At 32.8% G+C, this 14,762-nt stretch overlaps 2 non-coding genes across 2 annotated transcripts; one reads left to right on the top strand and one right to left on the bottom strand.

Annotated features, from left to right (window-relative positions):
• Positions 1 to 14,233: 14,233 nt before the first annotated feature.
• Positions 14,234 to 14,305, bottom strand: Trnaw-cca. The gene has a single exon. It is a non-coding gene; the product is annotated as a tRNA-Trp (tRNA).
• A 335-nt stretch (positions 14,306 to 14,640) lies between these two features.
• Positions 14,641 to 14,713, top strand: Trnar-ccu. The gene has a single exon. It is a non-coding gene; the product is annotated as a tRNA-Arg (tRNA).
• The last annotated feature ends 49 nt before the right edge of the window (positions 14,714 to 14,762 follow it).

The following is a 14,762-nucleotide window of genomic DNA, read 5'->3' as shown; positions in this document are numbered from 1 at the left end:
TGCCCGTCCGAGCCGAGGCGGGCTTGTAAAGGAAAAAAATGTGTTTATTCATTATAACAATGCATTATAATGTTTAAGATTTGTAAACATTTTTAAGTAAAAAAATACCTGTCAGGGTTTCCATAATAGAATATAGTCTCAATACTAAAATCAATTCAGTGATTTTTGACTTTGATGAATGAATGTTCGATTCACTTCATTATCTCCACAAAACTGTGGAAGCTGGTGTATCTCTTAGTAAGTTTATTCTGATTTCTTACCTAAAGTACAGTTAGGCTTATAGGCGTCAGGCGAGATCCCTAATGATTGTAACCTGTCTAGACTCCAGACGCTTAGAATGTTACTTGGAGTACTAAAATAGACTCTTACATATGTGATAAGGTTGAACGATTAGTTTATTAAGTATACGTACTTTGTGTGCAAAATAATTTAGAACAAAGTTTGATCAATGGCTGTGAACATAACTTTCAATTATGACGTCACACGATATCGGCCAATCAGGTTAGTTCGCGTTTGCGATTTGTCAACAAGTTTAGGTAAACAAGTAATAAATCACTAAAGTTCAAATAGTAATTAATCATCGTGTAAAATAACATCGTAATAGTTTGCGCAGATAATACTTGTACTTCTATATTTTGCCAAAAATATAGAAGAATGTATCATTTTTACTTTTGAAGGTTTATACAAAATTCATTGCAAGCCACAAGAAATTATTGAAAAGTTAGTTATAATGTATAGCAGAACTACAAAGCTAAATAAATACAATTCTTAAAAGGTCGGCGACGCAATCAACAGCCCTCTGGCATTGAGAGTGTCCATGGGCACTTCAACACTTAACATCAGGGGAGCCTCCTGACCGTTTCCACCCGTTCTATAAAAATAAACTTAGTCACCAAAAGGACAACAATAATAATCAAAGGAAACATCTTTTTACCTTGTCTTAGTGGACAGGGATGAATAAAACAGATCCATGATTGTGTATTGAACACTGTAAGTAATGTATGTAAGTTCATCCTTTAGTATCTGCAAAGCATATTTGCCATAGACAAATGATTAGTAATTCATAGACTATTATTTAGTTGACTTCTGCGCAATAGACTAGAATGTGGGATGTCATACTATGCATTTGCTAATTGCATATTAATATTATCTAATATTTATACAAGAATCTGCGCATTACGGAATTTTACTCTATGGTGCTTGCTTTAAATTTATATGCAAGTATGTAAAAATGGCGTCGTAATATGAGAATTACACAATAATAACATTAAAATGTTATACTAAAATACGTTATAACCTCTTTCGTATTAAATACGACCTTAGTAACAGTTGTTATTTATTTTTTGATACTGTATTTCGAAATCGCTTTTATGAAATATTGTTCGTGGTCTTTTAAATTCTTTCTTTTTTGCTAAATTATTTTTTCTGAATCCTAAAATCTACAACTCTCCTACTGCCCAGTAAAAACATCCCAGTTCAAGTTAGAAACTGCAAAGAAAAAAAGTTTTATATGCTTAAGTAGCGGCATAATTATGATGGAACATTTTTAATTTTTATGAATGCACAAATATAGAGTTTTTTTACAATATTCTTAATCTACGTAGTAATAATAACATTAATAATAAATAAATGGATAAATAGAAAAAAAATTAAAAGGTTTGGTCGCTGTGGCAGTTGAGCGAAGAAAGCACCAGCTCTGGAGTAACCGGTTCCATTTTTATTCAAATTAACTTTTTATACATTTATTTCTAACAAGCTGCCTTACTGCATCCTCGGGAACTTTAGTAAACAATTAAGCCTCTTCTAAAGTTGAAAACACTTTACTCACTGGCCAGGATCATGCTGGTAAAGTCATTAGCCTCAAACAATTAAAAATACCGTAGTAATCGTAGTCATTAACATTTTCTAAGAAAATAAACCCGCATATAACAAATACATATAATATAGAAATGGAAAAATGCAGCGAATCAATAAGCAATTGTTACAATGTCATATTAATTTGGACTATTGATCGATCACTTTAACCACTAGACATACATACTAAAAACCTTTTTAAATTATACATTTATTTAAACAAATAATAATGGAAAGCTTGATAAATCAATGACTGTGTGTTTATATTTTTAAAATCGCCGTTTAGGTGCTCGGTTACCTGATACTAGTCTTATGTAATGCTCACTCAAATATACTACTTGTGGTGATGTTCTAGTCGGGTTCTACCTCTCACTGCAACATGGCGAGATCTCAAAACGTTCTTTAAAATATTCTATATAAACCATCTATGCCTAGTTTCGATATAAATTTTTCAAGCTGTTCAAACTACTGGCTCAACCTGAAATCTAATCAAGTGACATTATTCGTTGATTGGTGGACAGTAAAATTTTCATGAATGCTGATGGCAAGTTTAAATTCTCTTTGAATCCTCGTAAAGGTAATGGTGTTTATTACTTTTATTTACAATATATGTACAAACATTTTGTTCGTCATGATAATATAATAAATTGCATGTTAAAAAATATCTGAACCGTATCTACCTCTCGTCTCTAAGACGTTTTCGGGGTTCATCGCACTTTTCTCTTGTGTGCGTCATTGTAAAGAACTTACTGGAAAGAATTCAGTTCAATATACATCCGAGGCTATATTATATATTTATTTAAAATATAATTGTACGCAAGGAGCATGACAACTTATTGCAAATTAGTTGTAAATTAGCAGTGATCTTTTAATATTTATTACCGTCTCATTGACATCTGGTGAATATTTTAATTATGACATCTGGTTTTCATGTATTTACAGTTCATTATATTATTATTTATTTTATATTACATATTTATAAAAAATTAATTACAATGTTTCCTCATTTAAAAATTGAACTTAAGAATTTTTGTTATAAAGTTTTGCATATTTCTTTGTATTATTGCACACTGTACAGAACATTAGTAAAATATTAGAGTGACGTAACTGACCAATTAAATCGCGTAAGTACATAACGAATCTCTCTAACATTTCTTTATTAACTTAGATTTAAATATACAAAGATAAGTTAAAAAAACACAGTGGCTTCTGCGCTAAGCAGTCTAGTCAGATATATAATATGGACATTATATTTAAAGAATATAGGAATTTCAAACTTAAGATGGCACTCGACGTGCAATCTGGATGAATTTTGGCACAGAGAATTGAGTAGGTATAGTATTTTTTGTAGTAGCGAAGCTGACTATTTTTTTATATGAAGTTATAGAAGAAAAGCTTGAATGTCATCAAAAACATAACTTGTAAAATATCCAAACCTCGCAACGCAGTTCTTCTACCGTAAAAAGTTTTGAGATCCACATATTATACCGAGTCGGTCAATTTATTAAGTCCCTATTTTTTTTAAAGTAATAGGAGGCAAACGGGCATGAGGCTCACCTAATGTTAAATGATACCCAGAACGCTCGCAAGTGCGTTGCCGGCCTTTTTAGAGCGTACCAATACGCTCTTTTTTGAAAAACCCTAAGTCGAATTGGCTCGGACTTCAGTGGGCAGCTGGATCCACATGGTGCGCGGAAAAAACTGCCTTAAGAATAGCTCAGTTGAGGAACGACGGACGTGGAGGTGATCTTGATCTGGATATTTTGTATTCTGCCTTGACGTCCGATAGTGAAACTCAGCTGCAGGTATTAGTCCGAACAACTCCTCTGATCACGTTCTATGGTAAATGCGGTAGTAGATGCAGAGACACCCCTCATCTCTACGCAACGCCAAGGGATCAAGCCGCTCGGAAAGTGACTGGTTCGGCCTACGATTAGAATCGCTCTTCGTTGAATACGGTCACGTGGAAGGAGTTGGTACTGGGGACCTCCCGCCCACAGGTGAGCAGCAGAGAACAGTATTCCATGTCGGGCCGAATTTGCGCAAACTCGTGTCTTCTTGAGGTTAAACTAGACTAGATTTAGCAGGAGGACCTTGATGATCCGATCAGCGAAAAGCTAGAAATCCATGCATAACAAATGCATAATTTCTTGGGGAGCCCAAAGGCTGGAAGCTTCGAGTGCAGTGCTCTGTGCCACACCCGATCGAAGGCTTTCGCTATGTCCAAACTTATCGCCAGCGCCTCCTCCTTGGACTCAATTGCCTATAAGCAATTGCTTTAAGGGACCTTCTGTCTTAAGTTATTATGTAATTAGCTACCAACATCTTATAGTGACCATATCAATATTACAAATCCTATATGTTTTAAGAAAATACATTGACTTGGCTGGCCGTTCCCCCAGATTATTAAAAATATTAGAAGTTTTACATTGAAGCCATTTCAAGATCACAATTTATATCGAACTCATATTAGTTTCTACATATACCATAGCCAAACGATGATTGAAATATCGTTGAACATTGCCGATTCAACTTTATTAGCGGGCCATTCTTATAACATTCATATTTTATAAAATTATCAATTCTAGATGGAAAGCGATTATCATAGTTTTGGAATGATGTATCATAATATGTGATTTATCGTGACGTCTGCAGTATGCGATATCAGACCATATTGTATCACTTGAAAAATGATATGTTATCATGTGTCACAGTGATCTAGATTTTTTTCAGATCTAATATTTGAATCAGAAACTAGGTCTATAAACAATAACAGTAAAGGATGGAAGTGGGTCACTGCAACGGTCTGTGGCGCCAGACATATTAACGGAAGATTAATGAATAAGTTAAAGTGCAGTCTTGTAAACGAGATTTTTGTATTGTCCCTTAATGGTATTCATTATTAATTACTCCTACCCCAATTTAGCAAATATATAATGTGAGATTCATATAGTTAATGTCAAAAGGTCACTCTTTGTTTCTTGTATAGATTCTGTTAGAAGAACACAATTAGGTACTGCCTCTAGTGCGAATCACGCCGAGCTAATATTTTTTTTTTCGTAACGTATCTCAAGAAATGTTGCAACTATTGTGGTTACATTTATTATTTTTAACATCATTTATATTTAATTATATAACGTTAGAACAGATTCACTAGAACAAAATGAAATACATGCATCTGTACTTATATTTCTATCGATTTAAAAGAAAGGAGATAATGGTAATCTAATGTTTAAGTTTTAATACAAAAATCATTTAGTCAGACCTCGTGCATACAAAGAGTGCAAAAAATTGCATGTTAATGCAACATGTTTCGTAAGTGCCTGTTAAAGCCGGTTCGAACAGAACAAACGATTTTATCTTTTGTTTAATGAAAGCAACAACTGGGTATGTTCAGTATAACCGATAGGTAACTGCTGTTCAAACTGCGATGACCTCTAAACGTCCTTATCTACTGTGTAATAGGACACAATTATAATTTTAACGACTGCAAGAAAAAACGCAATAGAATGTTTAATATAGAAGAGTCTAGGTATCTAAGATATATATTTAAAAAATATTTTTTTGATCACAAGAACATTTAATGCGAGACAGACGCCACACCCAGCCAGGCCTCCTGGGAGAGCCAATCAGAAGCGTCCACCGCAAACAGTTCGTTACTTTCAATATTCAACCTTGGATAGAGTTATTGCGTCAGACGAGGCATGTAGGTCCTTATATTTTTTAGCCTGGAATATGTTATCACGTCGAGGTATATCGATTGTCATGCCTAAATTAATTGATATATTACTGTAGCGACAGTCTTCAATGATAATGGCATTAGGCAAAAATCATGACGAGAACATTACAATTTATAAAATAATGCCTGAATTCTTTAAAAAACCGAACATATTAAACGCGTCCTTGCGTATATGACGTACCTAATTGTTTCGATTCTCGACTAAAGAATATTTGCTTGTAAGTAGAAGTCCTACCAAGTGTTAGGAAAGAAATGGCAGAATAATAGGTGTGCAAAAGACTTTAGTCTAGAGAGTTAATTGGAGTAACACCAATTTCCCTACATTGCGTCATACTATATCAACTCAAGCATGACTCAAAACAATTCAAATTCCTTCGTATATGCACTAAGAAAGATACGTAGAGAAGATATTCCGTAACCTTGAATATTATTTTACTTGATAAACATTGCTGTATTTTAACTGGCCTTCACGTTTTGTAGCCAGCAGGATAAAAAGGCTTCCGTGTCTAGGTTATAAAAAATGTAGTTTTTAATTAGAGGTCTATAAGCGTAATTAGTATTACAAAACGCTTTAATGCAGGATATACTTAGGTAATATTTAGCTAAATTTACCTGACTACAGCTTTGGGTATTGTATTGTAAGACACCAATAAGTGTGCAAAGCGTAGGTACTATATATGTACTTCTTCCGATGGATGAACTAGAAATAAAACTGTTAAACTGGGAAAACAGGAGTCTGGGATGTATGTAATTATCTTTGTTTCCAATACGAAAGATCGTTCTAGAAGCCCAATGTTTTCTTACGGAATTAAGGTGTCCATACGTCTACTAACTTGAAGATTTTTAAAAGAATAAACTTACGTTCTGAATAATAAAATGTAGTATTAGTACTTTATTATTATATATTAAATTTATTTTCATAGAAAGCATTAGATAAGCTAGTAACTATGTACCTTATTATCTAGATATAATCTTATCTGTTAATAATATTAACCGTTTGAGTGCCGAGGAGCGCGATCGCGATTCTAACAGTTGACATCAGCATTTTTAGGCATACATGAGTAAAAACCCATGACAATCAAACAGTTTAGTACTACTTACAAGTAACTAATTAATGGACTCTTATAGATTTAAACTACAACTGCGTACACACCTGGCAAGACCTGCAAAATGTATACCTATACTGCACAATCTATATAATTTCAATGGTCTATCTCTATGGTCATATCTATACAAATGAAGTGCCTTAGGAAGGTGGCCGCTTGCCGCAAACTCTTTACAAGTAACGTTCAAGTTTTACAACATATAGGTAATTAATAGTGCGACGCAATTTCCCATTTGCTCAGGAATGTGTTGTTCTCAAATCTGTGTACATAATTTTCACTAACAGTTTGGACACTGCGCTTGCTGTAATTTTCCACTTAGTAAGTGCATTTTAAATACATGTTTATGAAACGGAACACCAACCCATTGTGTATCTCCATATATGCCAATGAAATGGAAAAGTACCAGACTGTTCCATTTTTGTTTTAAGTTTTCGCGAGAATCTTATGTCAACAATATTTTTCCACATTCAAACTCCGCTCTTATTATTTATTGATATTTACAATTAACATGTTTGTTTACTTGTATAGAAGTTATAAATTCCGTTCTTACATATATAGTCTGAAATTAAGAATACGGACGTATATAGAAATCATCAGTTTCAGACATGGCTTTTAAAAATCTGGACTTCGCATTTATATTGACTTGGTTCATATTGATAACCAGCAACAACCCGATTGTTTACTCCTACAGGAATAAATAAAAGTACTTCCCTACGAAATAGCGTAGATAGTATTCAAATAAATAAATAATATTGGTTTCTGATGCTGATGGCGTTACAACTGATGTTTATAAATTAGTTAGAACTTTGTGCTTTGCAATTTTTTGTTAAGATCTAGTCACCAGTTATATATATAATAATAAGGATTTTGATAATGGCGATTTTTTATAAGTAATCCTTAATTGGCACTGTAAACCGGCTCTTAAAACCAATGTTGTCATATAAATTATAGAGAAAGAACAAGTTCTAATCACCAAGATTTAGTATCATTATTTCTTCAACACGACTCTCGGGACTTAAGCATTAAAATGTATAATTACCTATGGGAAATAATAAAGTACATTAGATAATAAAATATCGTTTAATATTCCGCACACTTAGTTGAATTTATTATAATGAGCTAAGCAAACAATAAAATATTAACTACTGCATCTATGCATATACCATGAACCTAAGATAACTGCGCAATTTATCCAGGTACCTATCAGGTACAATAATTATATAATTAAAAACAACAAATAGTAATCTGTAATAATATCTTGTGGTTGTCGTATTTAATAACATTCCCAGCATAGATGTTTATGTATTTATATTATCTTTGCTTTGTTGGGTCTTTTTAGGCTCTAATTACATTCAAGTAATTTGAATACATTAGGAATTAGTTCACTGTGCCATTGGCCCATAGATAATCAAACTCTTATACTAAGCCCAAACACTTTACTTATTGTATCTAGTAGGAAAACACGGCTTAAAAAACTATTGAGGTCCCAGAGGACCAGAAACATTTGTGGGCCTATTTCTTTGAACATTTTTCAATAGGTGAGTAGGTGATCAGCTTTCTGTTCTTCACATATGGTTTAAGACATCGGCTCACGATACCTTTCCGTCACTGTACGCGCAATTGCACATCCAAAGAAAAGTAATAGTACACAACCGGGCTTTAAACATACTAACCTCGGCGTTGAGAATGGTAGTACGCTTAAACTATTCTGATAAAAAGGTGCATTTAAATAACAGGTAATGCTAGGTTATTGAGCAGTGTGGCTTTATCGTGCGGCTCATCCCTGAAGTGACACATGGAAAGAAAGTCCACTTTCTTTCCATGTGCGCATTTAACATTCGATCGAACGGTGAAGGAAAACATCGTGAGGAAACCGTCTTGCCTTAGACCTATTTGAAAGTCAACGGCGTGTATCAGGCACGGGTGGCTTATCACCTAGCCTATAAGTTTAACAAAAGATCATGAACAGATACATAAATCTGAGGCACAGACCTAAAAAGGTTGTACCGCCACTGATTAAAGCATATTTAATTTGTCACCTCTTAATGAAGTGTGAAAGTACGATTATACAAAAGTCTAATTAAAATTAAAGTGACCTCGTTTTGCAACCTCACATTCAAACAATGAGAATTGAATAAGTCAATTACAATTAAAAAACAACCGAACTTCGATATAACTAATAACTAGTTTGTTTTACAGCTCATACTTACGAAATTCCTCACACGTCGTGAATTTGCAAGTGAAATGCCCTAACGTGACCTTTACCCACAAGCAATGCTAACCTAAATTTAATTGAATATGCTTAATATAAAATTTCTAATGAACTTGTAATAAATGTTATTTAAATCAAAAAGGACTGACAACTTTCCAATTCGATTTGACAGATCTTAGAACTCAAGCGAAGCTGTTAGTTGCTATTAGTGATCCTAAAATGAATCTCAAAATCTGTCAACAACTGTCGTTTAACATTTCTGACAGCTGATGGTGGAAGTTTTACGTAATATAAAATACAGACTTGATTTCTAGTGTATTAGGCAAACTTGAACAAAAATAGCATTACCGTGGGGGATAGGGAAAATAAATGAAAGGAGGTGTGTCGAGGTCATTGACGTTGGATCTTGTGAAAGTCGATACGTTGGGAGAAATTAATTCTAGGTTCTTTATGAATTCTAGTCATAGAACAAACACCCTAATATTATGCTGGCAAGTGTTGTAACTGTTGCATCAGAATAACCTACGAAGCGAACGACCTATAAGTATGTCATTATTTTTAGAAATCTTTAAATAGAATTCAAATCCGCTGCTTATTTATACAAAATGTACATGTTCATAATTTATAGTTAATGTTGATAGTATTTTACTTTTGTTAGTTTTTCAATAAATTTCATTAGATTCGATGTATTATTATTTATTTATTTTTTTATTCTAGAAGGAAAAAACTAGGGATGCATCGATACGCTTTTTTGCCGATACGATACCGATGCCGATACACTTATAGGAATATCGTCGATACCGATACCGATACCGATACCAACGCTTATTGAATGAAAATTAAATTAATCTAAAATATATCAAGTTAAGTTAAAGTTTATAATTTTTATTAAAAAATATATATATTGAAAAAATAGTCACAAACTTTGAATGAGTAATAATTAAATTAAAATAAAAAGCTATTAATAATTAAAATTAACAATGATAACATTGTTGTAATTCTGTATTTTATTAAATTTGGTATCGAAAAAATACTACTCGCGATAGCAGTTAAAAGCCAACTAAATGATCTTCAAATCTACGTTCAATAAAGTCTCAATGATCTCCCGCAAGCCATATTATGTAATAACTATGCGCTAACAAAGATAGTTGACTCGAGTAAAAATTTTGGTCTACTAATCAATCCAACAAGAGTTTTTCGTACTAACTACTGGCTGACGTGAGACTGATCGTAAATTATCGTGATTCATGTAGACTTTTTTTAGTTTATATGTAATATGTATTTTTCCCTCCTTTTAATTTAATTATGTTCAATTTTTATATTGTAATGCAACAATGTTTTAATAAATAAATAGTGTTTAGCGAATTGAAATACATATATGTATACATAAATAATAATGCTTTGTCCCCAAGCGAATGATAGAGACAACAAACTGAATAAAACGCGGGGATTTCTCGGGCAACAATAGTCCGTGGCTCGTTTGCAACAAACTAGATCATACAAAATGCGCGTTTACATAATTTTTTTAAAGCGTGAAGTATCGGTGAATCGGCAATGAAAATATCGCCGATGCCGATATATCGGCAAACCCAAAGTATCGCCGATATATCGGTATCGGCATCGGTATCGGATGCATCCCTAGAAAAAACCTACTTTCAGAACTAAATACCTACTTGTTAAAAATCTTTACATAAATCTTCTGTGCGCGTGTTATAATTAAACTCAAAACTAAACGGGTGGACCGATTTCGATGAAATTTTTTGTGTGTGTTCGAGTAGCTTCGATAATCGTTAAGATTAACATTTTGATGTTTTTTTAGTTTTTCTCTTTAACTAGGGTTGCCTGGAAGTGATCGCTTGTTAGCGATAAGGCCGCCCGTCGCATCTCTTATAATTTGTATGTATTGTGTTTCTTTTATTTTTATTGCAACGAAGTGTAAATAAATAAATAGATGGATTTTTTTTATTTAGACGTGTACAGGAAGGACAATGTCTGTAAAAATCATTATATATGAATTATAAAATCCCATATTAGTTACAACACATACATAGGTGTTGCCATGGAGAAAATTACAATATTTTAGTGTATATAATATTTAGTATGTACCTATATAAAATATATCAAATAGTAAGTGATGTGAAATATTTACTGTCTATAAGTAGTATATTTTTACTTTTCACATTTTTTTATTTACTCTGCGCTTTGTTTTATTTAATTAAAAATAAAAAGTAGTCAATTAATAGCTATTTAAGTAGAAAAGAAGACAATTTACGAAATATAGGTACAATGCTCATGTCACGTATAGCTAAACTTTGATTCACTATGATATTTACACGCCGCATATCTAAAACAAAACGATTAAGACGAAACAAATCCAGTTTCTACGTTTTAAATATTTGCTCCGTTTGGCATGGTAGACCTATTGTGAACTATTTTCCGATAGTGACGCAACATACAGCCTGGCATTCGATTGGTGGACTCCACCAAGCCCCCCACACGTCACGAGGTGCCACAATAACTCGTGACTAAAGTCACATTGTTATTAATTAATCATAATTTCGTTTTGGGATTTCATCAGCTATTCGAGGAAAGACACACCTCCGGGCATTTATTGCGCATTGCAATAACATTGCATCATCATTTATGATTAGCTGTCGCTTGATTAGGAGTTTTCATGTACATATCGAATATTGTTTCGGTGTATTATTTTTATGACTAATAACATTAAAATATTAGATATCAACTGTATACTGTACTTTATTAATGTTTTAGAATAACTCAAAAATACTTTTTTAAAAGATTTAAAAATTCTTGCAAAATCGTAAATTATTCACTTTTTTATTTACTTACTTCTCTCTATATGGCTTTGGTAGTAGTGTCCTTAATTTCAATAATTAAACTTAACAAAATCTTATCTTACAAATAAGTTCAACGTGAAAGTATCTTGTCAGAAATTGTATTTATGACGCATTTCATTTCCTCATACGTTTCGTTGCAGGTGTATTGAATATTATCGATACAATCGTCTTGATCAAACTGTTTGTACGGACTGTTTCAATTAATACACGCGAAATTAATTTGTCGTGGGCAGCAGTTTCAGTGGGTAAGAACACGTGAGGAATGGCCTTGGCTTATCGAAAGCATGAAGGAAGGAAGCCACGTGGATGTGGGTGTGTCGTTGTATTAAATTACGTCAAACCATCATATTTCGTTTAAAATTGTTGCCAACTGATCTATGTAATTAAAATTGACGAGCGATGGACTTTGGAGTTCTATCTTTTCTTATCTTTTACTTTTAGGTAGAGTTATAACTTATAAGCAGAATTTATAAGCACTGTTGTTGTAATTTATAATTGCTTCACACAAGTTAGATCTTTTTTAATTTTAATGCATGTTAAGAAACTCACATCAAATGTTCTTCAATAAATAAATATAGTTATAAGTGTCTCACTAAGCTATCATGTAATCTTTCAATTAACATTGAAAGGTATAATTATATGTTTCTTATAATGTTAATTAGGGCTTGTAACTTAGATAAACTATTATGGTTACTATCGAGTTAAAATAACGGCATTATTATTTCTTAAAGAATAGTTAATACAATTACGATTAAAAATACAATTTTACATTTATTCTTTCTATAAAATTATTGAAAATGAATCCTGAAACATATAGATAAAAAATATACAACACAGTTTGTGAATAAAATCGTTTGTGTGCCTTCACTCACGCGCACCAATAATTGTGGGGGTCAATTGGTCCGAAAAGTTCACAAAAATTTTAATTGACAATAATAAAGAATTATTGGACTTCAACCGATCTGCGTCAACTGTTGACGTCATTGATTTACTAATTGATGCAGTGGAATTGACAAGGCCGGCCAGGCCTATCTGTTCAGTTCAAATATGCTTAATAATACGCCGACCCTGAAAGTAATTCATAGATTTCCTAAGATCTTACGTCATAGTTTCTAAGGGGTTTACTGCGTTCATTTCCTATAGTTAAACAGTATGCTTGTATATAATACATATCTTGTAGTAATTAAAATGCCTTGAGAAGAGCGAGGTTTGCAATATTCTAAACATTTTCCTATGATTATAAGATTATTTTATATCGAGCCACGCCTCTAGGTGAGAGTATGAGCGAAGGGCTAAGTTTTGAATAAATTTTATATTTGATATAAATATTATTCGTGGAATAATTAGACCTGTAAAATTTATTTGAAAGTTTTTGTTTAAATATTTTATTTTACCTACGTAAGCAATTAATTTATATTCAACGACTTTATAATTTGTTAAACTTTTTATTCACTACGTCATTAAACGTTAATACCTACCTGCAAACAATATAATACAAATTTATGCAAGCAAAAATAAAGAGAATAAAATCTCTTCATAGGTTTCATAGGTCTCTTCCGATTAACACATATGAAAAAATATCCTGGTTATTATTACTCTTCTTTTGTAATGCTATGGAAAATTTACTGACGAAATCGCTGAAAATAAATATGACGACAAAAATCGAGGTCCCAAACACATTAAAAAAGTGTTAATAAAACAGACGCATAGACCAAACATAAAAATGTCAATGTATGATTTCTTACAACACGACCTCCAGACACACAGTCGCAAATGCACACAAAAGTAATCCGAAGGCGTGTTCGTATACATACACACCGCCTGTATAGAATGGACACAACTACATAGAAGAATTCGTACGTGTGTACTTTCCAAGAATGCGATTCGTTTGAAACGGCGCCAGTCGACACGTATGCCATAATGCCAGTCACCTGACCACGTCGCGTCGAGTAGAAGCGAAACGCTGCTAAACGCACGTAAATTGCATTCCTTAAGCACTGTAAAACAGCAAGATGGAAAGTATAATCCCAGTAGGCGCCACTGATCTGACTGTGGTCAGGAATGAAGATTTTCCAGTTAAGATTTGTGACGTTGAGATAATTGGACTTAGCCGTGTACGCCACAAATAAAGGTGCTCGCAGATAACACTTTATCAGTACAATTATAGATACGAAAATATATTTTTAAACGCCCAAACTATCATATATGAAGCCTAGAAACAATATTTTAGTATTTCAAGAGCAATCCCTCAATAACGTATTTTTATATTTAGTTATTAGTATATAGTTTAAGGCCATCTCGTGTTCGTTGTCCCCAATTTACGTACTCAAAATATTAGAAAGGAACTACTCATTAAAATTACCTCGTATTCAATGACAAATATATTTAATTTTAAAAAGTAACGTTGAATCGAATTGCATGCTGCATGTAAAAAAAATACATAAAAGCTGCCAAAATAGAACTATGACCCCGACGTGATTTGAACACGCAACCTTCTGATCTGGAGTCAGACGCGCTACCGTTGCGCCACGGAGTCTATGTAGAAAATCAACAAAATTGTCTATATATTCAACATGTGCACTGATATTTAAGAAATAAAGAAACTTTTATTTTAACATATTTCGAAACTGAGTATAAGACTAAAGTTGTAAATCCATGATTGAGAATAATGAACAGCGCTATCTATGATTAAATGTATGAACGTGATCAAGCATTTACATAAGCATCTTTAGTAACGATATGAGTTTATTTTTTTACAATTACTGTTACTTTGTTATTTATTAATGTTTCCTGCACCGAAGTACATTTGTACATAATACTTTATCTAGAAAAATGATGAAATGTATTATAAATTCGACTGCATAGCCATAAGCCCCTGTGGCCTAATGGATAAGGCATCGGCCTCCTAAGCCGGGGATTGTGGGTTCGAGTCCCACCAGGGGTACATACTTTTTTGTTTTTAGCAATGTATTTTTTATTAATCTTATGGAAGA

Source organism: Pieris napi, chromosome 1, assembly GCF_905475465.1.
Source record: "Pieris napi chromosome 1, ilPieNapi1.2, whole genome shotgun sequence".
NCBI classification, from domain to species: domain Eukaryota; kingdom Metazoa; phylum Arthropoda; class Insecta; order Lepidoptera; family Pieridae; genus Pieris; species Pieris napi.
This window is presented reverse-complemented; position numbering and strand designations above follow the sequence as displayed.